We start from the raw sequence: 25,657 nt of genomic DNA, 5'->3' as shown, positions 1-25,657 counted from the left end.
TCGAACTCACTTCCCGCTGAGTTTACATCAAAACCCTTTCTAATCCAATTAAAAAAATCTAAAATGGTACTTTAAAAGCCAATGGCTATGTCCTTGCTCTAATCCTGACTAACTCTGGCAATATAAACATGTGCTAAAGAGGTCTATTAGCCACCCCTGCATTGCTTCCCAATTGTTACTCAATAACAAATCAGATTTATATATGACAGAATATCCTATGCATTGTATCTGTAATAGTGCTTTAACTTGTTTAATGTAACAGTTTTTCTGTATGTATGTATGTATGGAGTTTTTCTCCCCAGGCCTCTGCTGAAAATGGACAAGTATCCAGTCGAACTATCCTGGTCAACAAATGTAAAATAAAATAAATAAATAAAATAAATAAATAAAATGGTATTCTAAATTCCACGTATCATCACCTAACAAAAACTATTTGCCTTTAAGAAGTTTATAGAGTCGTCATGCTTAAAGATCTGATGCATTGGGGTACTCTGTGCTATGCAATTCATCAGAGCCTCTTTCTGTTGCTAATTAACTTATACAAAATCTGCTTATTTTATTATGTCTGTCTATTATTTTTCTTATCATTTGTATTCATCATTTTTCAAGTGTATGGATTTTCTTTCACTTTTTGATTACCAGCAAAACAAACAAAAAAAAAACATCCACATACAATACCATGGTTCTGGAATGTATACTGACAGTAGAATTTTGTTTACTAATCTCTTATAATCTCAAATATTTGTTGGCAATAATGTTTAGCTAAGGAAGAAAAACAGTACGATCTGCAGTTTCTTTTTACTTTTTAGCTTGATTTACGGCAAGAAATAATACAATCTATGCTCAGCATTTTCAAATATTAGTGCAAGTAATGAAAAAATAGTTTGCAGAACAACATGATTATGTAACATTTTCCTTTCTGGTGGAGTCACAATCATACCTCTCAACTATCCAGATTTTCGCAGAATGCTCAGATTTTTGCCTTACATTTTTGGTTTGTTTTAACAAAAATTATGGTTTTCTGGCAAATCACTAAGGACTGAAGTGAGAAACAATGACTTCATATCATTTATAAATTTCATGCTAATGCACAACCTGTTAATGCATCGACTTTCTAAGTTTGTAAGAGCAATATTTAAAAATTGTCCTTATTTCTGGACATTTGTCCCCCTATTCATTATGGCTTTGACTAGATATTTTTTCTGTAAGAGGTTAAGAGGTATGGTCACAATTACAATGAAAATTCAAATGTTTATCCCACACCAGCTGTACTCTGTTATCATCTTCCCTTGGAAACCACCCATGTACAGGCTCTGACATATCCTACTTTTGCATTGCCACTTTGATAGAACAATATATAAAGAGCCTAGAAAATGCACAGCTCAGAAAGATTCTGAAAATCTATAGAAGCCTGTATAATCTTGGAGAAAGCACCCATCTTATGCTTATTTGGATATTTTCTCTAGATTAATAAACTTTTCAGAGTAAGAAGAATTAAGTCTGTGGGAATCATTATGACAAAATATTAATTTAACTTTTACAAACTGTTATTAACTGAGTTATTTAACTGGAACTTAAGTATTGCCTCTAAATTAAATTTCTTTTTGAGCTATGTCACATTTTAAATTTGGTACAAAGGAATCGGACAGATCTAGAAATGTCCCGTACAACCTCAGTTACATTGATAGCTATCTGTACCATTGCTGCATGCTGATGTGATTCAGAAATATTCTGTGTAAATGGACCTCATTAATTATGTTGTGCACAAAACATACTTAAGATTACTGTTCAGAGCTTAGTGTTGCAGGGAAAGGGTCTGTATACATTTTCCAAAAAAACACAGTGTACTATAATTGTCTGCCTTCCTAAGGAAAAAGTTGTCACATTTTGGGGTTTGAATCTCACAAATTCAAATTAACTGATGGTTGCTTTAACATGCTATTTTATATATTTACCTGTGTGCAGTTATTTATATGTTGCTTATTAGTCATATCATGTTTTCTTCACTGTGCCATAACATAAATAAAAGGTATGAATTTCGTTCATGCATATACACCCTCCAGGTATGTTGGCAGTCACTGACTTAATACATCTTGTGCATGTGTATGTAACTTTTCCATACATTTTTGCATAGATTACGAGTAGCACAGATGGAGCTGACAGTCGTGGCATATAATCATTCATGTTTTGTTTAGATGAGTTTGCCTCTTGTATTGCATGAAAACTTCACAGCCCAGGAGAATGAAACAATAATCAGTATCCTTTGGGGACATAGCGGCAATCTCCTGAGGATACACGGTGACAACACCATATCTGAGAAATTACATCCAGCAGGCCAATGATGTTGGTAGTTATACAAGGTCACTGTGCCCCTGTAGTTGTCAATCCAATGACATGATTCTACATGATGTATCGCATGTCAGATAGTATGGATTTCAGCAGTGTGCAACTGGGTGTGTGCCAATGATTCCTGCACTGACCTATCTGATGAAATCTACTAGACATAAGTGCTCATAAAGAAACTCAATAAACTTAGTAACATTAAGGAGAAATCAAATTGTCCCGTTTTTATTTTAATCTTTTAGACAGAATCTTTTTGAAAAGAGATAGGTTACAAGAATTCCACTGCACACTGATCAAGAATTTGACAGGTTCTACCAGTTTAATTAATTAGCTTTTCCTTCCTTTGTTTTATTTATTGGTCCCAGGGCAGCAAAATCACCTCCACTGGGTTATGAAAGTTTCAAAGTAAATAAATAGATCAAACATCGGAGAAAATAAATATTAATATTTTAAACTTATTTAAAATTACATTCTAAAATCATTTGACAGTCATTAATTTAATCCTCCAGTATTGAAAAAAAATTTAATATTTATGCTAGCATTTTAACCTGGTGATGTATCTGCCTGCAATTTAACCTGCCACTTAGTTTCTGTCTGTTCTAACCCATTAAAAGGATCACCTTCCCATATATCTCCATCTTTGTGGTCCAATGCATAATACAAAAACTTTCTCAAACCCTCACAAGTAGAAAAATGTTTATGAAGAACACTTTTGTCATTTTTTTATCTTAACATGTTCTAACATACTTTTAGACCTTTGGATTTACATGTATAATGACTTTTGTCATATAGGACCTCATTATAATTATTTAAAACTAAAAGAGGGCCTTCATAAATATAATGGCACATATAACACTCTCCATACTTAAATGCATCCTTACTTTTTCTGGCTAGGTCTTTCTATCCTAGAATTAGCTTTTTTTCTAATAAAAATCTTAAAGAAGTGTTCTTTTTAAAAACAAATATAAGTTTTTTATCAATCGTATTCCAAATATCCTGATTATCTCTTAAAATATTCCAGTTGTTGATTATCACTTCCCCAAGTCACTCCCCCCACTCATGGCGCCATGGGGCCATTAATGAATCAGAAAAGGGGTCTATATTAGATCAGTGAATGCTTAAAAAAGCGAATGCTGATTGATCGACCTTATGTAAGCGAAAGCTTACAATCTCGAACTGTCAGATCAACGATTTTTTTCCTAGGGAAAAAAATCGCTGATCCAAAACACATACACACAACACAAGCACACCAAACAAACAGAAATCCACACACATACACCTAAAATCTGAGACCTAACCCTACACTAAACTATGCACACACCACTAACTATCCACTTATCTTAACCTAAATCCTAACCCTAAGGTCCGTCACTATCACACAATCACCTCACCCGCTCCCTAACCCTAACTCACCTAAATCCACCCTAACCCTCACGTACACACAATCGCACACATACCTATCCTGAGCCCTAACCCTAACTCACCTAACCCACTCTAGCACTCACATCCACACAATCATACACTTACCTGAATCCGACCCGTAACTTTCCACCACAGCACTGAAAATACCGAAGCAGCAGAAACGGACAACCAAATTCTTTCCCTAGGAAAAGATTCGAGTTTCTGTTACTTCGATATTTTTAACTTTTGCTAAAATAAGGTTGATCAATCAGCATTTGCTTGTTTAAGTGTTTGCTGATCTAATATAGACCCTCAGAAAAGTGTACTGTAACATGTACATGGAGGCGTATGCATCATGGTACTTTAATGAGTCCCAGTGTCTGTGTTCATTCAGCAGATAGTTTCATGAGCTACATAGCCATTTGCTCTAGAAAACCAAAGAACAACTTGAACTCTTTATCAGAAACAGCAGTGCTAGAACTCATCAACAAACAACAGTTATGATAAAAAGTGATAAGCATTTAATCTCATGTGGTTCCACCAAGCACAATAAAATCCTGCCTCTCAGTAGTAAACAGTAGCATGTCTAAATTCATGTCATTTGAAGAGCTTCTTAATTGTTTAGGTGCTAATGGTTGACCTTACCAAAGAAGTCCACAACAAACCCCGTCATTAAGTTCTAGGCTGCCAGGTACCCTAGGCAATCTCCATTTGGTGTCCAATCCAGAATCAGATTAAAGAAAATCTTCAAAGTTGAGGACCAAACAAAAAAAATGATTTTCTTCTTTTTTACTATGAACTGCTGCAAGAAATTGTGCCTAGGAAATCTATACCAAGGAGCTTCTTCCCCTGCTGTAGTTTATAAAATACACTGACTGTCCTTGTCATTTTAGTGGGCATGTAACTGCTTAAATGTTTTTACTGCTACATGCAGGATTACTGTTAGGACAGATCAGCCAATCCATGCCAACACTAAAACTACTGGTTATATCCTCTAACTACTTCTCATAGTTTTCTAGATTCATAAGAGGTAACTTGGCTAGTGGCACTAGAGCCCTTATAAGCCTAGCCATGTTAATTCTGAGTTGCTTCATTTGTTTTTGGTTAGAAGGACGTAATTCTCAGAGTGAGTTTATGATAAACACTGATTACTCTTGTCCATGAGGGACATGGGTGCCACCCCCAGGGTGAATTTTTTGTCTCCCATCCATTTGTCAAGGTTGCACTTGAATAGGGTCAGTGAGGAGCTCTGCTTCATGAGAACTGGAAGTTTATTCCACAGTAGTGGCAATCTCTGGGAGATATATCTGTCTTAGCACAGGCTAAGTTATGATCCCTAGAGTGAGTAACTCTTGTGTCATTTGACTTGTAGATGTGCAGCATATCCATCAGGGCAGGGTCAGAGACTGCCTGTAGGCCAGGCACAAATCACCTGTAAGCAGCCTATATGATACAGAGTACAGTGGCATGGCTTTCAGTCTATCCATGTAAGTCATGGTTTGGAGGCACTGTATTTTCTTGATAAGAGACCTCTGTGGTCTCTCTAGGTGCTGCAGGTGTCTGATGAGGTACATGTAGAAAGGAGCAGTGTACTCTATTAATGGTCAGAGGAGGGTCGAGTACAGTGGAGTTATGACATCCTTAGACCTGGATGCAATGCTCTTACTTATGAAATGTGCAATGTAGAAGACTTTCCTTGCCATTGTGGAAACTTCCTGGTCGAAGTCCAGATTGCCATCTACCTGTGTTCCTAGATCTTGCATGACTGGATTTGAACTTAGGGGGGGAGGTTCTGTCAGTATTGTAATTAGAAGGGAATTACACTTTTCCAAAAGGGACAATAATGCACTTTTTTGTGTGTAGTTTTAGACCATTGCTTTGGCATGAGACATCATTGGGGGACTCAAAGATTGCACCCAATTTGCAATCATCAGCAAACTTGGTAAGCCAGAGGCCATCTACTTTAGCCTGGATGTCCAAGAAATACATTCCAAACATTAAAAGGCCCAGCATAGATCCTTGTGGTATGCCACTGGTGATGGGTCTATTGGTAGAGGTGGAGTCATCAGCTTTGACAGTATGTGTTCTGCTGGTGAGCCAGTTGGCTACCCATCTAGTGACATAAAGGACCATTTTCAACTAGGAGAGTTTCTCAATGATTCCTGAGTGGGAGATTGTGCCAAAATCCTTGGATAAGTCAAGATAGGCAGTATGCACTGTCTTACCTTCATCCAGGTCTTTAGTGACTTTCTCAAAGAAGTCGACTAGATTTAATAAGCATGATCTCCCTTAACAAAGTCAAACTGGGTTGAGTCTAGAGTTTGAAGGTCGGCCATGTCTTTGTTGATAAGTTCCATGATTAGGTTCATAGGCTCATAGGTTCATACTAGGCTATCTGCCCTAGGGCATTTATAAGCCTAGCCAGAGTGTGTTTGGCTTTCGTCACCCATTTTAAATTAATTTTGCTATGCCCTTTTTCGAGGTTAGTATACTGTGCCTCTGTCTAACAGTGACACAGAAGTGATACCCGGGGTAAACCTACTATCTCCCATCCACTCATTAAGATTCCTCTTGGAGAGAGTCAATGAGGGACTCTGCCTAACCTGGACTGGGATTTTATTCCAGAGTGAAGGGAGCCTCTGGGTTATGAATCTGTCCCTCCAGCATGTCCTGTTTATTTCAGTGCTGAGGTTCAAGTCTCTCGAGCGCGTAGCTCGATGGGATTAGGATTTTCTGAGGTGCAGCATGTCCATTAATTCCAGGTTGGACATGGCTTTATACATCAGACACAAATCGCCTCTGAGCAGGCGGTATGCCACTGAGTAGAGCTGGAGTTTCTTTAACCAGGCAGCATATGGCATCTGTTTGAGCCCTTTGATCCTCTTGGTGAGGTATTTTTGGGGTCTTTCCAGTTGCTGCAGGTGTCTGGTAAGGTACATCCCAAAAGGGGCATTGTACTCAATTATGGGCCTGATGAGGGATGAGTAAAGAGACACGATGACCTCCCCTGATGTAGATGTGAATCTCTTCATGATTAGGTGGGCTATATAAAATGTTTTTCTAACCACTTTGGCCACATGGTTGTCAAATGAGAGATTGCTATCAACTTGGGTCCCAGGTCCCTAATTACTTCTTCCGTACTTAATGAATTACCACCTATGTGGTAATTTGTGGGCACTTTGTTTTAGCCAAAGGGGGTGACTATACACTTTTTGGCATTTAGCTTGAGGCCATGGCTCTGGCACCAGTTGTCTGTTTCTATGAAGCCCTTTTGTAGGATACTTGTGTCGGCTGGAGAGTCGATTATGGCACCCAGTTTGCAGTCATCTGCGAACTTGGTCAGCCACAGTCCTTCCGTGTTAGCCTGTACCTCCGAGAAATATATACCGAACAAGAGAGGTCCCAGGACTGAGCCTTTTGGGATACCACTTGTAACTGGTTTGGAGTCTGACATGGCTCCAGCAATTCTAACCATGTGGGTTCTGTCCTTGAGCCAGTTTGCAACCCATCTAGTGACATAGGGGTTTATATTTAAGCTGGTGAGCTTATCTATAATGCCCGAGTGGGGTATTGTATCGAATGCTTTTGCAAGGTCCAGGTAGGCTGTGTGGACCACCTTCCCCTTGTCAATGGCCTTGGTGACTGTTTCAAAGAAATCAACCAGGTTTAAGAGGCAGGATTTGCCCTTAACAAAGCCGAACTGGGTAGGATCCAGTGTCTGTAGGTCCCCAATATCTTTATTTATGAGGTCCATGATGATCCTTTCCATAGCTTTGCAGACCAAGCTAGTCAGGCTTATGGGGCGATAGTTTCCAGGATCCGTTGAGGCACCACCTTTGTGGAGAGGGACCACTGTTGCTGTATGCCACTGTTTGGGTACATATCCTGTAGTAAGGCTGAGATTGAACAGTAGTTTTATGTTTGGGTTTACTTCTTCTTGGAGTTCATGTAGGACGCAGCCCAGGACACCGCCTGGTCCCATTGATGCTGTGTTTTTTGCTTTGGAGAGGGTGGATCTTACCTGAGCATCTGAGATGTCAGGGGGGCAGCACTCTGCTGGGATAGATATTTGCCCTTTTGGTGGGGAAGGCGGGGAGAAGTTTGCGCTGAACCTGTCAGCTAAGATGTTGGCAATGTCTGTGGGTTTGGTGTATTTTTTGTCATTTTGGACTAATTCTGAGCATATCTGGGAATTCCCACCCAGTTTCCTAACATAACTAAAGAAAGCCTTGTGATTATCCTTAGTGTCCTGTGCAATTTTTCTCTCGAAGCTGGCCTTAGACGATTTTATGAGTGCCCGTAGTTTTTTGCTAATACTGATCAGAGATGCCTTCCCTTTTTGGGATTTTGCTCTATCATGTAGTAGCTTCCTCCTTCTATTGTATAGTTTGTTTATGGCTGGGGTCCACCAGACAGGACGCCTAACTTTGGAGGATTGGGTCTTGGTTTTATTTGGGATTGCATGATCCATGCATTCCTGAAGGTGTTCATAGAATGCGTTTATAAAGGATTCTGCGGTCTGGGCCGTATTTTCCACAGGGCCGGGGGCTTTGAAGGATTCCACCTCGGTTTTGAGGAGTGTGAAATTTGCTTTAGAGAAGTTTTTCACTGTGGTTTTCTGGGCAGGGGCTGGGGTCGGGATGTGAATATCTACTGAGATTAGTTTATGGTCTGATCTTACCAGTGAGGAATACATTTCTGGTCTGGAGCATAGAGTCCCCATGTTGATGATGATCAGGTCCAGTATGTTTTCCCCTCTTGTGGGAGTGGCAACAAGTTGTTCCATAGCATTTGAGTTTATAAATTCTAGGAACCTTCGGGCTAGGGTGTTGGAGCTAGAGTAATGCTCCTAGTCTATGTTAGGGTAGTTGAAGTCGCCCAATATAATGGTGTTTGGAGAGACCTTCATATTTTCCAGTGTTCTCAGGAAGGCCGAGTGGGGTTCCTGGGTTTGGGAGGGTGGTCTGTAGCAGGCTATAAACTGGAAGGCAGTTTTACCCACTGTTAGTTGCACATGGATAGTCTCTGATGCTTCATGCTGTGCCACCAACCTGGAGGTGTGGGTATCTTTGATGAATATTGATACTCCCCCTCCTTTTGTGGTTCAGTCCAAGTTTTGGGGCCAAAAAACATGGTATGAGGTATAACCTGGTAGTGCTGGGGTGTTCTTGGGAGCCTTGAACCAGGTTTCTGTTACTGCACAGATATCGATGTTCTCCATGCTAAGGAGAGTTTCGAGTGCGTGCATCTTGAGGTTTAGACTTCTGGCATTGAGTAGCATTACTCTTAGTTTCTTATCCCTTGTGATACCTATGGAGGTGGGTTTGTCTTTTGAGCCTTGCCTAAAAAAGGCACTATGGGGGTGGCAAGAGCCTTTGCCACTATCCGAAATCCCAGGGGTGACAGGTGCAAGCCGTCCCTAGCGAAACATCGTGGCTTGTCGAGCATGTCATCCCAGGCAGACAGGCATTGGATCCCCTTTGAATGACACCAATACTTAAGCCAATTGTTGAAATTGATCATCTTGTCTTCATATTGTGGCATCATTCTTGGTGAGGGTAATATGCTACTCAAGGTCAGGGTCATACCGGCCTGGGCTACATGCTCAGAGAGCTTGTCTATGTCTTTTTTCATGCAGTCCAGGGAGGTACGGCTCAGGTCATTCACACCAGCATGGACAATGACCGAGTCATATTTGTACTTGCCTTGGAGTGTCCTGAGTGCTTGTGTTATGTGGTGGATCCTAGCGCCCGACAGGCAGCTCACCGTGACCTTCTCCTTGTTCAGCCTGGTGAGTGGGACGTCAGTGTGCCTGACGATAGAATCACCTATTACAAGTGTATCAGGTGTGTTGTTTAGCCTTAAGGGCTGTGACTGTTCAGCACACTGGCTTTGTGAGCTATGTGTTGCACATGTTTTGTTTTGGGGTAGCGGTTGCTTGGGTGTCTGCTTTGGAGGTCTCTGCTGCTTAGGCAGATTTTTATTTAGATCCTCCGAGTATGTTTTTGTGTGTTTATGTGTTTGGTTTGCTATCGTGGTAGGTCTATGTGAGACTGGAATTGTAGTGAGTGTGGTTTCCTTCTCCTCCTGACTGGTTATGCCAGTACTGAGTTGAGAGAGCTTAGCCTCCAGTTTGGCTATATGGTTGCATCTCTTACATGTGTTGGAATTTGTTGGGAGGAGGAGAGGGTTGTCAGTGTACTTGAGGCAGTTGTAACATTGCCTCAAGATTCCCAGATTCACCAGCTAGACCGGAGAGGAGATTGACAACTGACCTTTGGACATGCTATAATAGTATTGGAAATTCCTTTATAATTGAAAAAAAGGGCCAATGGGGAACAAAGTACTCAAGGGGAGTTTGTGAGGGTGTAGTACTTTTAATTTTTTAGTGCTGACTTATATAATTGCTTTAGTGAGCAAGTGCTGGGCTTTAGAGTGGGAATAGGGTGTTTATTATGAGAACTAGATGATTTCTAAGGGAAAAAGTGAAGAGCAGACTTTGTGGAGCCGAGAATGGTTTAAACCCAGTTAAGCGGCGCTGCCCGATGCTGTGCTATGTGCAAAATCACGCAAAGCTGCGCTAAAGCAGGTTTTATACAGGGGGACTTGAAAGAGCTAAAAATTGGCCCTGAACAGCCAATAGACTACCAGATTCTTGTGCTGGAACACTCCTCCAGGGATAGATAGCCTGCTCTAAGCTCCCCACTGCCACTGGTGAACAAAAAAGCCTCCCTTTATCCAAGAAAGGAAATGGGCAAAACAGGAACTTTCCAAAAGTCCAGAATACAGCAAAGCCTGTATTTGGACTACTCTAGGTCAGGAAAGACAGGAAACAAGGAAAATTGTTTTTCTTTTTTGCAACAAACAGCAGGAAAATGCAATAAATATGTAACACAGGCTAGCGCACTTGAGTGTGTAGCCTCAACAGGTGAATGCAACAAATAGGACAAACTTTAAAAGTGTAGGTGCAAAAACAACTTTAAACAGTTTAAAACAGTTCAAGAAGCAGAAATACTTGCAGTTTAGCTAGATCGGACAGTCGCCCAGGTAGTAGCAGGGAAAAAAACACTTTTATCAGGTTAGCAGTCACTCTTTTAGCCTCTCTGCTGCTAGCACCACTCTGCAGGACCACGAGGAGCTTGGCTGTGTAGTAACAAACGCACAAACCGCGTCAAAGTGGGTTTTATACAGGGGGACTTGAAATAGCTAGAAATTGGCCCAAAACGGCCAATAGACTACCAGTTTCTTGTGCTGGGAACACTCCTCCAGGGATAGATAGGCTGCTCTAAGCTCCCCACTGCCACTGGTGAACAAAGAAGCCTCCCTTTATCCAAGAAAGGAAATGGGCAACACAGGAACTTTCCAAAAGTCCAGAATACAGCAAAGCCTGTATTTGGACTACTCTAGGTCAGGAAAGATGGGAAACAAGGATCATTTTTTTTTTTTTTTTTTTTCTTTTTTGCAACAAACAGCAGAAAAATGTAATAAATGTGTAACACAGGCTAGCACACTTGAGTGTGTAGCCTCAACAGGTAAATGCAACAAACAGGACAAACTTTAAATTACAAGCACAAAAGTGCGCTAAAGCTGGCTTTAAAGCAGGGGGTTAGAAAGAGATAGGAAATGGCCCAAAACAGCCAATAAGCTACAGATCACTGGGCTGGAACCACTCCTCAAGGGACAGATAGGCTGCTCAGAGCTCCCCACTCTCACTGGTGAACAAAGAAGCTTCCTCCTATCCAAATAAGGATATGGGCAACACAGGAACTATGACACAGCCCAGAGATCAGCAATACCTGAAGACTAGACTATTCTAGTTCAGTAAAGGCGGGAAACAAGGATATATTTTTTTTTTTACAAAGTAGCAGAAATTAGGTACAGAAACACAGTAAATGATTTAATTCGGCTAGCGCACTTGAGTGTGTAGCCTACCAGTTAAACTAAGCAAAAACAAAGTTTAAAAGTGCATAAAAACTCAGAAATACAGGCAGGAATGCAATAAAACAACTTTGCAGACCTTATTTAGTTAAAGAAACAGAGAAGTCTATATATACAGAAAAGCAGCTAAAACACACAAACACGTCAGATGCAGTGCAACCTAGAGCACTTGAGTTGTAGCAATATTAAGGCAATTACAGTTATAATAAATGCTCTGAAATATACTCTATATTTCCAAAATGTTTGAGAAGCACAGTCAGAACACAAGGAGGTTCAGGCAAAAAAAAAAATAATTTTTTTTTTTTTTGAAAGAGAAAAAGGAGAAACAGAAGGCCTTATCAAATGTTTTCTCTGTACTAGGTAGAATGAGCTAATGACACTAGACTGGGAGGAGTGTTACAGATCAGATTTGCAGAAGGGGCGGGCAACTGCAAAGCCACCAAGTATAAGAGCAAGACACCAACTGGGCGGGAGGGTGGGGACAATAGCCTATAGCCAGTAGCACTAGAGAAAGCCACAAACAGATAATGATTTGTAAAGATACAGAATGCTTTTAACTGCAGACAAATCAGTTACTTGTGCAGATTAGATGATTCTCTCCATGCCCTTACAGATGAGGCTAGTTAGATTTATATGTCTATAGTTCACAGGAAGGTTGAGGGCCCTCCTTTGTGCAAGGGGATTACTATTGCTGTTCTACAGTTAGCTGGAATAAAGCCAGTTCTCAGGCTATGGTTAAAGAGAATGACAAGTGGGTCCACTAGGTACTGTTTTACATTTCTTAATAAACAACTGGGATGTTATCTGGTCCCACTGAGGCCGTGTTTTTTGCCTTGGAGAGTGCAGATATGACCTGATTTCTAGAGATGCTAGGCAGAGGACTGGTATCAGGTGTACTTTAAGGTATGGCTGGTGGGGACGGGGTTGGTGAAGTTTGTGCCAAATCTGTCAGTTAGCACGTTGGCAATTTCCTCCGATATGGTATGAGTGGTACAATATACTACCAGTTTGGCACATAACTGGGCATTCCCTTTCAGATTTCAGACTTAGTTAAAGAATGCCTTATGATTATCCTTAACTAGGGATGCTATTTTACCTTCATAATCAGCTTTAGAGGACTTTACAAGGCTTCTGATTTGCTTGTTCAAGCTGTGGAGGAAATTATTTCTCTGTTGATTCAGTTTCCTTTTGTTCTTAGACAACAGTTTCTTCCTTTTGTGATATAATCTGTTTGTACTTGAGGTCCACTAGAGTGCTTGTTTTTTTTTGGGAGGACCAGTTGCTTAAGTGTTTATATAGGGCATTTGAATACACCTCTGCATGGGAGTCATTATCTGTGATTGCAGGGGGTGTACAACATTTCATATCATTGCTTAGTAGGCTGTAGTTTGCTTTGGAAAAGTTTTTAATTTTTTTTGCTCCTGTGGTGTTGAATAGTTACTTTGAACAAGACTGATTTATGGTCCGACCTTACCATGGAGGGCATTGCACAGAGGGGAGTGCAGTGACTCCCCCATGTTGGTGAGTATTATGTCTAGGATATTTGAGCCCCTTGTGGGGTGCAGACTATCTGTTCCAAAGCATTTGAACTGACAAAGTCCAGGAACTTCTGGGCAAGCATTTTTGTGCTCCTGTATGTCACCCAGTCGATGGAAGGATAGTTGAAACCTCTAATGACTAAGGTGTTGGGCTGTATGGCAAGTGACTCCAGTAAGTCCAGGTAGATGGTGTGCTGTTCTTGGTTCATGGTGGGGGAACTATAGCTAGCAATAATGTGGTAGGTAGATTTTCATATAGTTAATTGGACATGCAAACTATCTCTGGCAAAGCAGCGTGGCCTGTCGACCATGTCTTCCCAGACTAACAGGTACTGGATCCCCCTGGATTGACACCACAATCTAAGCCAATTGTTAAAGTCAATCACTTTTGTTTATAATATGGCATGTGGCACTGTCCTGAGTGAAGGTAGAAATCTGCTTAGCACTAGGGTCATACCTGCCTGGGACACATAATCTGAGAATTCAGTCATGTCTCTCTTCGTATAGTTTAGAAAGGTAGGTCTCAAGTCAATCACCCCAACATGGACTATGACAGAGTCATAACGGTACTTGTTGTTGAGTGACTTGAGTACGTGTGTGATCTGATGGATCCTACAACCAGACAGACAGTGGACCATGATCTCCACCCTGTCCAGCCTGGTGAGGGGGACATCTGTGTGTCTCACTGTGGAGTCGCCTATGACCAAGCCATTAAGCTTTGAGTTGTTTTGCCTTAGTGGCTTATTTGCTGAGACACTGGTGTATGTATTATTATGTGTAGTGGTTTCTATTTGCATGGCAGTATGTGCAAGTGGTTTACATTTGTGGTGGACTCTAATCTTTTGGTAGGCTTCTAGTGAGTACCTCTGCATATGTGGGTCTGTATTCCTGGGACAATCAGCCCTCTCAACCTACCATTGATACGGCTCATGTGCTGCAGGATGTTAAATATATTTTTGTTAGATGACTCTGCATTAATAATATTAAAGGTATGAAATAGTGTGATGAGTGCAGACTAGGTTAATTCTGTACCCAGCACCTTCCAGTAAACTTTAACAAAAAAAAAAAAGTAATACATTTGCTTGTACCATTCCCCTGCTAATAAAAACAATGTAATACCACTCTGAGAACATAATAAGAAACATGTCAGTTGTCACATTGTTTAATACACTCTTCTAAGCAGTTTTTTAATCTTCTGGCAGATTGCGCTGTGTATGGTAACATAAGAACAGTGAGACCACACTATTCTTTGAATTACACTTCTTATATCTAGTAAGATTAATGTTTGTGACTCTAGGGATATTTTTTAAAGTGATGGATGTATTATTATACAAATTGCAGTTACTTTTAACAGCTGTGCTGGTGAATCTCATTGTGACATCTTCAGACTTGATAAATCCACAAGTAAGCCAAAAAGGTCCGCAAAACACTGATACCAATAAAAAATAAAAAAGAACCTTGGAGGGTCCACAATAAAGCTTAAGGACAGCTGTTTCTTCCAGTTATTTATTGAAAGTTTTCATTCCACAGTGTAAAACAGTACAGCACATAAGCACATTAACACTTAATGTGCTTATGTGCTGTACTGTTTTACACTGTGGAGTGAAAACTTTCAATAAATAACTGGAAGACACAGCTGTCCTTAAGCTTTATTGCGGACCCTCCGAGGTTCTTTTTTACATCTTCAGACTTGTTTACTGCAAAAAATGATTTATCTTATGACACGTGCAACATTTCTAAATATTTTTAATAAGGCTAAATTTATATCTATCTATTTCTAAATATTCCTAATAAGGCTAAATTTATATCTGACAATCTTAAGCTTTGACTGCTGTTTCCAGCACAATGTCAGCACACCCAGTGTTTACCTAACTTTTATCAAAACATCTTTTCAACATAAAAGTGATTATGAAAATGTGCCAGATAAATGGCACATCAGTTTATGGTCCATATATAACAGTGTTTGACAACCATTGATAATGAAGATTATAGTCTGAACTGTAAAGCAAAGTCAGTCTCCCTTGAACTCTGAATATGCAATTCTTGACAGCTTGTACAGTCTTGTTCCAAATATAGTTTGCCAAAACCGCATATATTTAGTAATATCATGCCAAGCCTTTATCTAGATACAGACTGGTAAAAGCTGCAAAATGTATTTTCATCCAGTGCAGAAAATGTTTCTGCATGACATGATTATAAATACATGACCTGACAGCTGAAGTTTAAAATAAGGCATGCAGTTTCAGAAAATTCCATTTCTACTTGCACACTGTGAGCACATTAGTCAGACATTACTTTTATAACTGTTTTGGGGCATGTGTCCCACAGTTTATGCATGTTTTAGTGGATTTCATCATATGACAACCCATGCTTCTCAGGTTATGATGTTCTTCTAACTATTTTTGAACTTCTTCTTTTCTTCATTCTTTATTTTCCCTTTCTGCTCCTTTAGTGGCATTTCCATTACTTCATGTACAGAGTACTGATGTCTGTTATGCTGCTGCCATACTTCATGAACAGGCCACTGATGTGTGCCGTGATGCGTTCCATACTTCATGAACAGGCCACTGATGTGTGCCGTGATGCGTTCCATACTTCACGAACAGGCCACTGATGTGTGCTATGATGCTTTCCATACTTTATGTACAGGCCACTGATGTGTGCCGTGACACTTTCCATACTTCATGAACAGGTCGCTGATGTGTGCCATGATGCTTACCATACTTTATGAACAGGCAACTGATGTGTGCTGAGACACTTTCCATATTTCATGAACAGGTCGCTGATGTGTTGACCAGGACACTAATGTGTGCCGTGATGCTTTCCATACATTATAAACAGGCCACTTATTTTTGTTGTGGCGCTTTCTATACTTTATGATCAGACTACTGATGTGTCCCATAGTGTTTCCACTTTTATGTACAGAGCACAGATCTGTTGTATGGTGGTTGTGATACTTTAATTACAAAGCAATGATGCATGTATTGGGGCTTGCCATTCATTATGTACAGATCAGGGATATGTACCATAGTGCTTGTCATACTTCAAGAACAGAGCACTGATGTGTGGCATGGTGCTTGCAATACTTTACATAGCAATGGTGTGTGCCATGGGGCTTACCATCCATTATGTACAGAGCAGTAATATGTATCATGATGCTTTCCATACTTCAAGAACAGAGCATTGATATGTGCCAATGTGCCTGCCATATTTTATCTAGATAGCAGTGAAGTGTGCCATGGAACTTGCCATACTTCATGAATAGGGAACTGATGTGTACGACAGCAGTATATTCAATGGATATGCTGTTGTGCAAAGCTGAAAAATATTGTTTTGGTGTACTGATGATTTCTTCAGCAGTGTTAATATTGTGACCAGGGGATATGCATATGGGTATTATAAAAAATGGCCTTATTACTGTTTAGCTTTAGCTGGGAGATGAGAATTTCTGTATTCTTAGATAGGGGAAAAGGACTGGGATGGGGAATCATTTCAAGAATATATCTATAAGAAATGATACCACATCAACCTTTTTGATTTTTCTATCCATTCTTAAAATGTTGTAGATTCTTTGCCTTTTATATAATTTCTTAGTCAAGTTTCAGTAGTGAGTAATATATCTTGGGAATATAGGACAATATTTTCATGTGTGTGTGTGTGTGTGTGTGTGTGTGTGTGTGTGTGTGTGTGTGCATGTAAGTATATGTATATGTATATATATATATATATATATATATATATATATATATATATATATATATATATATATTTATACACACATACATACATGGGTATTTACTTACCTTTATTAAATGGCACATTTATTGACATGAATGATGTCAACACCAAATGATTGATGATATGTGCTGAGCATTAATCTCACTGCATTAAACATATTTAAACTAAAATAAAAAGCAAACATCATTTTTGCACAGGGGTAAGCCCCTCTGCACCTCCCACACCTCCTGCTAATTATATATTATAACTCTGAGATTGCATAGATCTCAGGGAAAGTACAAATCCCCAACCCAAGAATCATCCAAGCTGCTACTTTTGCCGATAGATATCAACCATCTATTTAGTCAATCAAACTGTGTTGACTAAGCAGATGTTGACAAAAGTGTTTGACAAATGTATATATATATATATATATATATATATATATATATATATATATATATATATAGTGTTTTGTTCCATATGCTTCTAAGGTTCATATTGAGGAACTGTAAGCAGTCATTTAGGGTGAGAATGGAGATGGATGTTGCATCTATTGGGCAGTTGAGTCCTGTGTGTATATTCTTTAAGATAGTTTACAAAACTACACAACTAATATAGTAGTAATAACCACACCTTTAATGTCAGTAAGTATGGAATAGTGGGTCTCAGAAATAAGGATCCAAATTATGATTACAAAATAAATGGCAAAATCAGTAAAAAAAAAAAAAATATATATATATATATATATATATATATATATATATATATATATATATATATATATATATATATATATATATATATATATATATGTATATATATATATATATATATATATATATATATACACACACACACACACACACACACACACACACACACAAACACACACACACACACATACACACACGCACACATACACGCACACATACATGCACACATATACACAGAGACAGACAAATAAGTAGATAGAGAGAGAGAGATAGTTGTGCCTGTTTCAGTGACATTGGTAAACCAACAATTGATCATTGTCCAGTATGGGCCTGCCAGTGTCAGAAAAGTATTTTGATTAGTCTTTCTAATTCTAATTAAATTTGATTGTTGTACCCCTTTATTCCTTAATGGTTCAATAAGTACAAAGATTTTTTTGAGCAAGCCCCCTGAAAGAACTTGAAAATATACAAATGTTTCTTACTAGAAAAATCAAAGGGTCAGAAAATTTGCACTATTCGGAAATGTATAAGGAGCTGTTGTGATATTCTGTTTCTTATAAGTCATTAAGAAGTGTCAACCTTTCTACACAGCAGTTTATCATCTGGTTCTCTCTGATAATCTGTGTCTAAAATGAACTGGTAACACCAGATTTGGAAACCTAACAATAAACATAAATATCAGTGTTAGGGAAAATGCAACAGATACATTGTACAATGCCTTCCAAAAGTAAGGTATGAAGGTATAAATATTAGTGATAGGGAAAATGTAACAGATACATTACACAGTGCCTTCCAAAAGTAAGGTATGAGGGTTCCCTAGGTGTGAGTGTGTGCATGTGTCTGCCTTCTGTGGAAGGTTGGGTGCCGGGCTGGCAACTCAACACGGTAAAACTCCACTGCCAATCATGAGCAAACAGGTAATCGCTGTGGTGACCCCTAACCGGGAAAAGCCAAAAGAGAGAGAGGGTAATCAGGAAGTCTACTCAAGCCTAAAAATATAATTTAGTAATTCTTCTTTCTTGTTTTATTAAACAAAATCATTTTAACAAACCTTTCCACCTTTGGCAGTTAAAGCAGACAATTAAGACTACTTGCTCTTAATGGGCTGCTCCCTGTTGTCCAAGGTTTAATTCCAACAGACTCTAATTGCCTGTGGGTGAATCTGGGCAAGTGACTTAAAAAGACAATGCTCTGGGGAAGGCAGAAAATTGAGCTAGGCTCCTCAATGGTCACCTCAACTGATTGCATATTAGGTAGCTACCTATGAACCTATGGTAGCAAAACATGATGTTCTTTTTCTTGAAGAGGGGATCTACAACTTTTCTCCCAGAGCTTCAGCTGAAAAGGGGCACTGCTCAATTAGACTTTCCAGTAAATAAATATCAATAAATAAATAAATGGAATTGATCCTAAGAAACACACGCCTATCAGTTTCAGCACTGCCTATGAACATGACAGAGAGGATAGTTATGAAACTTATTTAAAAGGACATAAAAAATTTCCTGCTTCAAGATAGGAGATGATATTTATTATGGTGTGATTAGGCCTATTAATCCTGATTATATCTTTTAAGGACATTAAAGGCATTCTAGATGAATGGTTAATTGACATCACTGCATACACTGTTCTAGCATAAGGCTTTAAAATTATTTTTCAGAATTATAAACAAACTTGATGTACTCACTGTCAACGTGGACACAGTCTTCTGCAATGACAGTGGTAAAAGTAAGAAGTCAGCCTTCCTCCCTAATTGAATTCACCTGTGGGTTGCCACAAGAGGTTGTTGGTCACTTCACTTTTGTGTCTTTTTTTCAGGTGAACAAGCTGATAATAATCTCTGTCTCACTTAGTTTGCTAATAACTGATAAATGTGTAACACCTCTCTCATTCTTTCAAGTTATAGTAACAGTTATAGTGAAAAGGGTCTCATGGAAAAATAATTTGCTGATCTTCCATGCCATTAAATATAACACAGTAACCTTTGGAAAGCTCCTGGTTTCTGCTACCTTTTGTTCTGAAGGAAAACCACTTAGGCTAGATCCCATTGTTAACATCCTAGAAAAATTAGTAGATGGGAATTACATCTTTGACAAGAATGTTGCTAGAATGGTAAGAAAGACTTTCAGTGTGACTTGTATGACATTACAGGGAATCGCTAATCACAGCAAAGAAGTCTGTGTTACAGTATTCTTCTCACTTGTTCAACCAGTCATTGAGTATAATTCCTACTTCTTCAATCTGTTCTTAGGATTATGTAAATGTCATTCACTACGTGGTTAGGTAAGGTTAGCAATCTGGGTTACCCTTACAGACTAAAAAAAATGCTCTTTCTCTTCTTAGAATCATACCACCTGTGTCTTATTTTCTGAATCATAAAAAACCCTGTCCTCTTTGACAATCTCTGTCTGTATCTGCAACATATTAATGCAAGAGTTAATATATGTTACATGCAACTGGTCATAAAAATGTCCATTGACAGTGGCAATAACCGTGGCAAATTTATCACTCTCTTGTCTTTGTAACAAATGTGTCCTGCTTCAAAAGAATACCAATATCCCTCACCCTTTCTAAATTAATTTTGATAAACTGATGATAACATTAGCAGAAAAAAAAAAACAATAAACATCAGTAGGCCTTATGCTTACAGTTTAAAAGATCATTCTCAAAAGTTCTGCTTGCCTTCTACATTCTCGCATTCCCTTCTGCAAATGAGTAATCTAGACATAAAGTCAGAACCAAGGAGAAATGATAGCAGTACTTTTCAAATCTAGGCCAAAATGCTTTTTTTTTTAAATCACTGCCTACAATGTATATGTGGTGTATAAAATGAATTTTGGAGCAAGACATAAAATGTTTTTCAGCTTTTGCTGAGAGATGAGAGTTCAAAAAAGAATTTGCTGAAAATCCAGGTCAACAGTGTGTTTTAATCAGCCAAGTTTGTGACATTTTGTAGTTTGTGAGGATAGGTGGCTGGTGGTTATTTAATGTCCAGTTTTCTTCAGAGCCGTACAATCAGCTACATCTTGAACATGGTGCCATATTGACCTGATAAGTCTGATAATATTTCTTTGAACCATTAACTGTCATATCTTATGCTAGAAATAACATTTTTAGACTGTATTTTACAGATTTTCATTCATTGTACATAGCCTAGTTTTAGTTCTTTAGTTTTTGCTTTGCTTATTGCTTTTGTCTTGCTTAAATGTGGTTATTTTCTTGCTTTTAGTAATTATGTCTTCTCAGTAGTTCATTCTCAAGCTGCATCTACTCAAAAGAACATTTGTAATATTCTTTGCTTATGCATCACAGACACACACTCACGCGCGCGTGCGCACACACACACACACACATATATATATATTGCTCAGAAAACAAATGCTCATATTTGAATTTAAAGTTGAAATACAATTAATAAATGGCAGAACTTTTACCATTTTTGATATACTTTGCCAAGAATCTTGCAAAAGACTAATTTTATTTGGTTATCTGAAAATGACATCAATTGTATAATGGAAGAGAAAACATGTTATTTCGGGAATGTTATTATACCTCTTAGATTTTACTAAATAGAGTCATAATGTAATTGCAGTCTTACAAAATCATAGAAACTGTTAAAAGAAGGATGTATAATTATTTTACAAAACTGAAGATCTTCAGAAATTAAACCACATACAGTTCACGATAAGAAATCTTTGTTTGGTTTAATTTAGTTGCTTTATCTTTGTTTGTTTTAATGTAGTTATTTAAGGGTCCCTATTAAATTATACAATGTTTTAAAGTTTGCTGTCATATGGTCGACACCATATGATTGAACTTTGAAAAGTTCGAAGGTGAAAGGCAATGGCTCCATTCAGGCAGAATGTGAACATTTCCCTTTTCTGCACTGAAGTGCGGTCTCAGAGTTGGTATATATAAGTACGGGGGGGGGGGGGGCAGGGAGCCTCAGAGCGTTAAGGTAGCTTTTTTTTTTTTTTTACATTTTTATTATATATTTGAAGATTCAAGTTTTGCTCATATGTTGTTGAACATATGAGGTTTGAAATTTTGAATCTTTAAATATATAATATAGACCTATTATTTAATAACTATGTAAACAGGATCAGTAAATCCAATGTCTAAATCACAAAAGTTGAGAGGAGTGAACGTTGGATTATACTTGCGTAGATCACAAAAGATGGGATTGAAGCCATATGGTGATGCTTCTTACAGGCATCGTCTTTATTATCACTAGCAGTCTAATTGATAAACAGTTTGTCAATGCCCACTCATTGAATTTACACTCTTGTCAAATATACATGTGAGTTAATATATATGTACACTGACTGAGAGTATGCATACATCAGTTATCTCTGGGATAGGTCTGCTTGTCTAAATGTTTTTTACTATGTAAGAGAAGTAACAGGTTTACTGCAGTGGTGTGTGTGTGTGTGTGTGTGTGTGTGTGTGTGTGTGTGTGTGTGTGTGTGTGTGTGTGTGTGTGTATGTGAGGGCTTGCATGCGTTCATGTTAGTGACCGTGTTTGCAGTAGGTATTTTGTTGCTAAGTGGTATGTGAGTATGTATCTGTGTATGTAGTGTTCTGCTGGTGAGTTTTTCAAGTGTGCTGACAGTGTTGTGCAGGTATTGTTTGTTGTAATGAGTGATTAAAAATATGCTTTGTGTGTGTGTGTGTGTGTGTGTGTGTGTGTGTGTGTGTGTGTGTGTGTGTGTGTGTGTTTGAGTGTGTGATATTTGTTGAATGAGTGGTTCAGTGTGCACTGAATGAGTGTGTGTAGGTATATATCAGTAAATGTTTTTTAATGTGTGCATGGATGATACAGTTTGTTGAAGTGGTGTGTGTATTGGTGAGAGATTGAGTGGTTGGTTGTGTATATGGTTTGCATTTTGGTGCATTACAGAAGATGTAATGCTTGAATGTTGATGCACTGAAAGGGAGTGTCTTTTACCATTCATCACAATGTTTATTTTTTGAACGGAATAGTTGTTAGTCTGCAGCTATACCAGTGGGTGTTTGTTGGACTGAATAGTTGCTACACTGTGAGTATGCCAGTGGGGGTTTGTTTGGTAAAACAGTATTGTAAGAGTGTATAGTTAGTCAGGAAAATATGGTTATGAGTTTAATGTTTGATATGAAGAATGTGGAGATTCAGAGAATGATGCTGTGAGAGTGTGTTTTTGCTGTGAAGTAGGTGAAAGCTGTGAGAGGTATTTTTTTTGAGGCGACTGGATACATTTGCCTGTCTGCGTCCCAAGTGGCAATTACACCAAGGTTACCGTAATGTCAGAGTTGTCTAAATAAACTTTAGAGATGTGAGAGATGAGACTTCCTCCAAGGATTGGCTGGAGACTTGCACTCGGTGAAATAAATGTCTGCAGTTTGTGTTTGTGTGTTATAGGTGTTGGTGATTTGCTAGTGTGTTTCAATTTTGCATGTCATATAGACTAATTTGTGTGTACATATGTGTGTGTTTGTATATGTTTGTTGTGGGCATTGGGTTGCAATCATTAATAGTGGACTAGTCAATGACAGTGCTATGTTGATGTTTTTGACTAGTTTGTCCTTTTCCAGTTTACTTTGAAGAATTAAAAACTAAAGCATTTCCTCTCATCACATTTAGTATGGCTCCAACCTTTTCTTTTGTTTACAACTTTCTTTTCCCCCAGTAGTGAAACTTTCTTCATTTTGTACAAAGCAGGTTGTCTGTGCAATGTATCTTTAATCTATAGAAAGTTAATACTTTTAATACTTCTGTAGTCACAGTTTTGCATGTGAGCAGCTGTGCATGTGTGATTTGTGTGTGTGTGTGTTTGTGTGTGTGTGTGTGTGTGTGTGTGTGTGTGTGTGTGTGTGTGTGTGTGCGCGCGCATGACTGAGACAGTGCATTTTTCTGTTTACTTACGTATAAATGTCTATAATTTTCTGTGTTTTTGAAAGTATGCTACCATGTCTAGTGATGAATAACTGAATATATAATGAATACTTATTTTTGTGACCAAAGGAAACCAGTAATTACAATCTGCTTAACACTATCATTGCTTTGCAGTCCGTCTTCTAAATCCTATATTCGTGTTCATGTATATCGTTCAGTAGCATCTCATGCCTCTTTCTTTCTGATTTAATGTTATTATCAGTTTCTTAGTCTATCAACCATAGAATCTAGAATGAAACAATCAGCTTTGAAATTTAATTTTAATTTAGTCTAATGCAGATTTTTTAATGAACCCTAAATGAATAATATAGTGGAAAGTAAATGACTGTGAGCATAGTAACTCCATCTGTGAGAATGTCAAAACAAATCATGGCTATGACAGCTTAAGAGGATCTAGACATGAGGCCCTTTGGAAGTTTGGGTAAAAACAAAAGTCTTGTCACTTGGATGATATCTAGTTTGTTAGTATACTGCATTTGGCTAAAGCCCAGGCCTCACATGTCATTTCTGAGTGCTTTAAAAAATGTTTGTAGTCAATTTTAACATATCCTAGCAGCACAGTGAATGCCTGATAAGCAGTGTGGAAAGCTGTTATGATGCAAGTGTAGATTGCACTGGCATGTTTTGTTTGGAATCCTGATATAGGGCATAGTCAAGCATGACTCTGTGGATATGACCCTTAGGCAAGTTTCTAAAAGTGGAATGTACTTCTGGTACTTCTAAAGCTGGAAGGAATAAAGGGTGAACAAGTACATTTCTCAGAAAAATACACAAAGGCTGTCATACTTAAGTTTTTTTTTTACAGCAAAATTAATAATTTAGAATTGTATTAGCTGCAAATGCACTTACCTGCAAAATCTAACATTTCTGTCCAGTCTGTGACTTTTAGCTGCCATAGTTTAATCATATGACATCTACACAACTGTTCATGGCATTAACATTTTTACTCCACTCATTGTTTTGTGTTAATGAAAAAGAGTATTTTACAAAACCAGTGGCTTGTTATACTACATTCCTCTGCACTTAGAAGTAGAACTAGTAATATCTCTTATTACTGCATTCAGCTGGCTTGATCAAGTAACTTTAGACAGTTCAAATGGTAATAGCAATTTGGTGCATGATTTATTCTGCACACATTTATTTTCCAGACCTGCGGTGGTGGTACTGCGGTAGCATTGTCGCCTCACAGTAAGACGCTGTCCGGTTCAATTCTCAGCTAGAGCGTCTTCTGCGGGGAGACATGCGTGAATGGGCGTACCTTCGTTGAAGGTTGTGCGTCAGGCCTAGCAAGCCGGTATGTAAAAATCAACTCCTAATCATTAGTGGACCGAAGTTCCGCTGTGGCAACCCCTAACCGAGAAAAGCCGAAAGACACAAACAAACAGACATTCCTGCAGCAGACATTCCTGTAAATAAAACTTTGGATTAAGTTGCTGGAGGGTGTACGACACTTGTTGATATGTTCTACAGCTTTTTAATAAAATTGTCTTAACATACCTCTGCTCCTGTCATTAGTTTGGTAGTATACCTATAGTTGGCACACTATGTGAGCTCAATCTTCTGTGATAATTCAGCCCCTCATGATGAACTTAATTCCCTGCCACAGCTTAATGGATACTTCAAGGCAAGTAATTGTATTTAGGTTCAGACCACTCATGAATGCCAAAAATATAAGCTGCTGTTGGTGAAGTAAGTGTGTGTGTGTGTGTGTGTGTGTGTGTGTGTGTGTGTGTGTGTGTGTGTGTGTGTGTGTGTGTATGTGTGTGTATCTGTCCTAATAACATCCTATTTAAAATATGAGAAACTATGGCACAGCTCAGAAGATATGGTGCATAAAGAGGAAAAGAAGCTATCATGTACCACAATCGCAGGAGGAATCCTATATTGTGTATGGAGCCACAGTACCATAAAATGTATTATATAACTTAAGGAGAGAAATACAGATTTTACAAGTGTTAAAACAGTAATTTTGAGGTAAATGCAACAAAGAGTGGAAGTTGACATCTTCATACTATTTTGCACTTAATTTGTGTCAAGCATAAAACATTTTATCCAATATTTCCTACACACACACA

The sequence above is a fragment of the Protopterus annectens genome, chromosome 5.part0 (genome assembly GCF_019279795.1).
Source record: "Protopterus annectens isolate FY-2018-M chromosome 5.part0, PAN1.0, whole genome shotgun sequence".
Taxonomy (NCBI): domain Eukaryota; kingdom Metazoa; phylum Chordata; order Ceratodontiformes; family Protopteridae; genus Protopterus; species Protopterus annectens.
The sequence above is the reverse complement of the archived record's forward strand: the minus strand, read 5'-3'. Positions refer to the sequence as shown.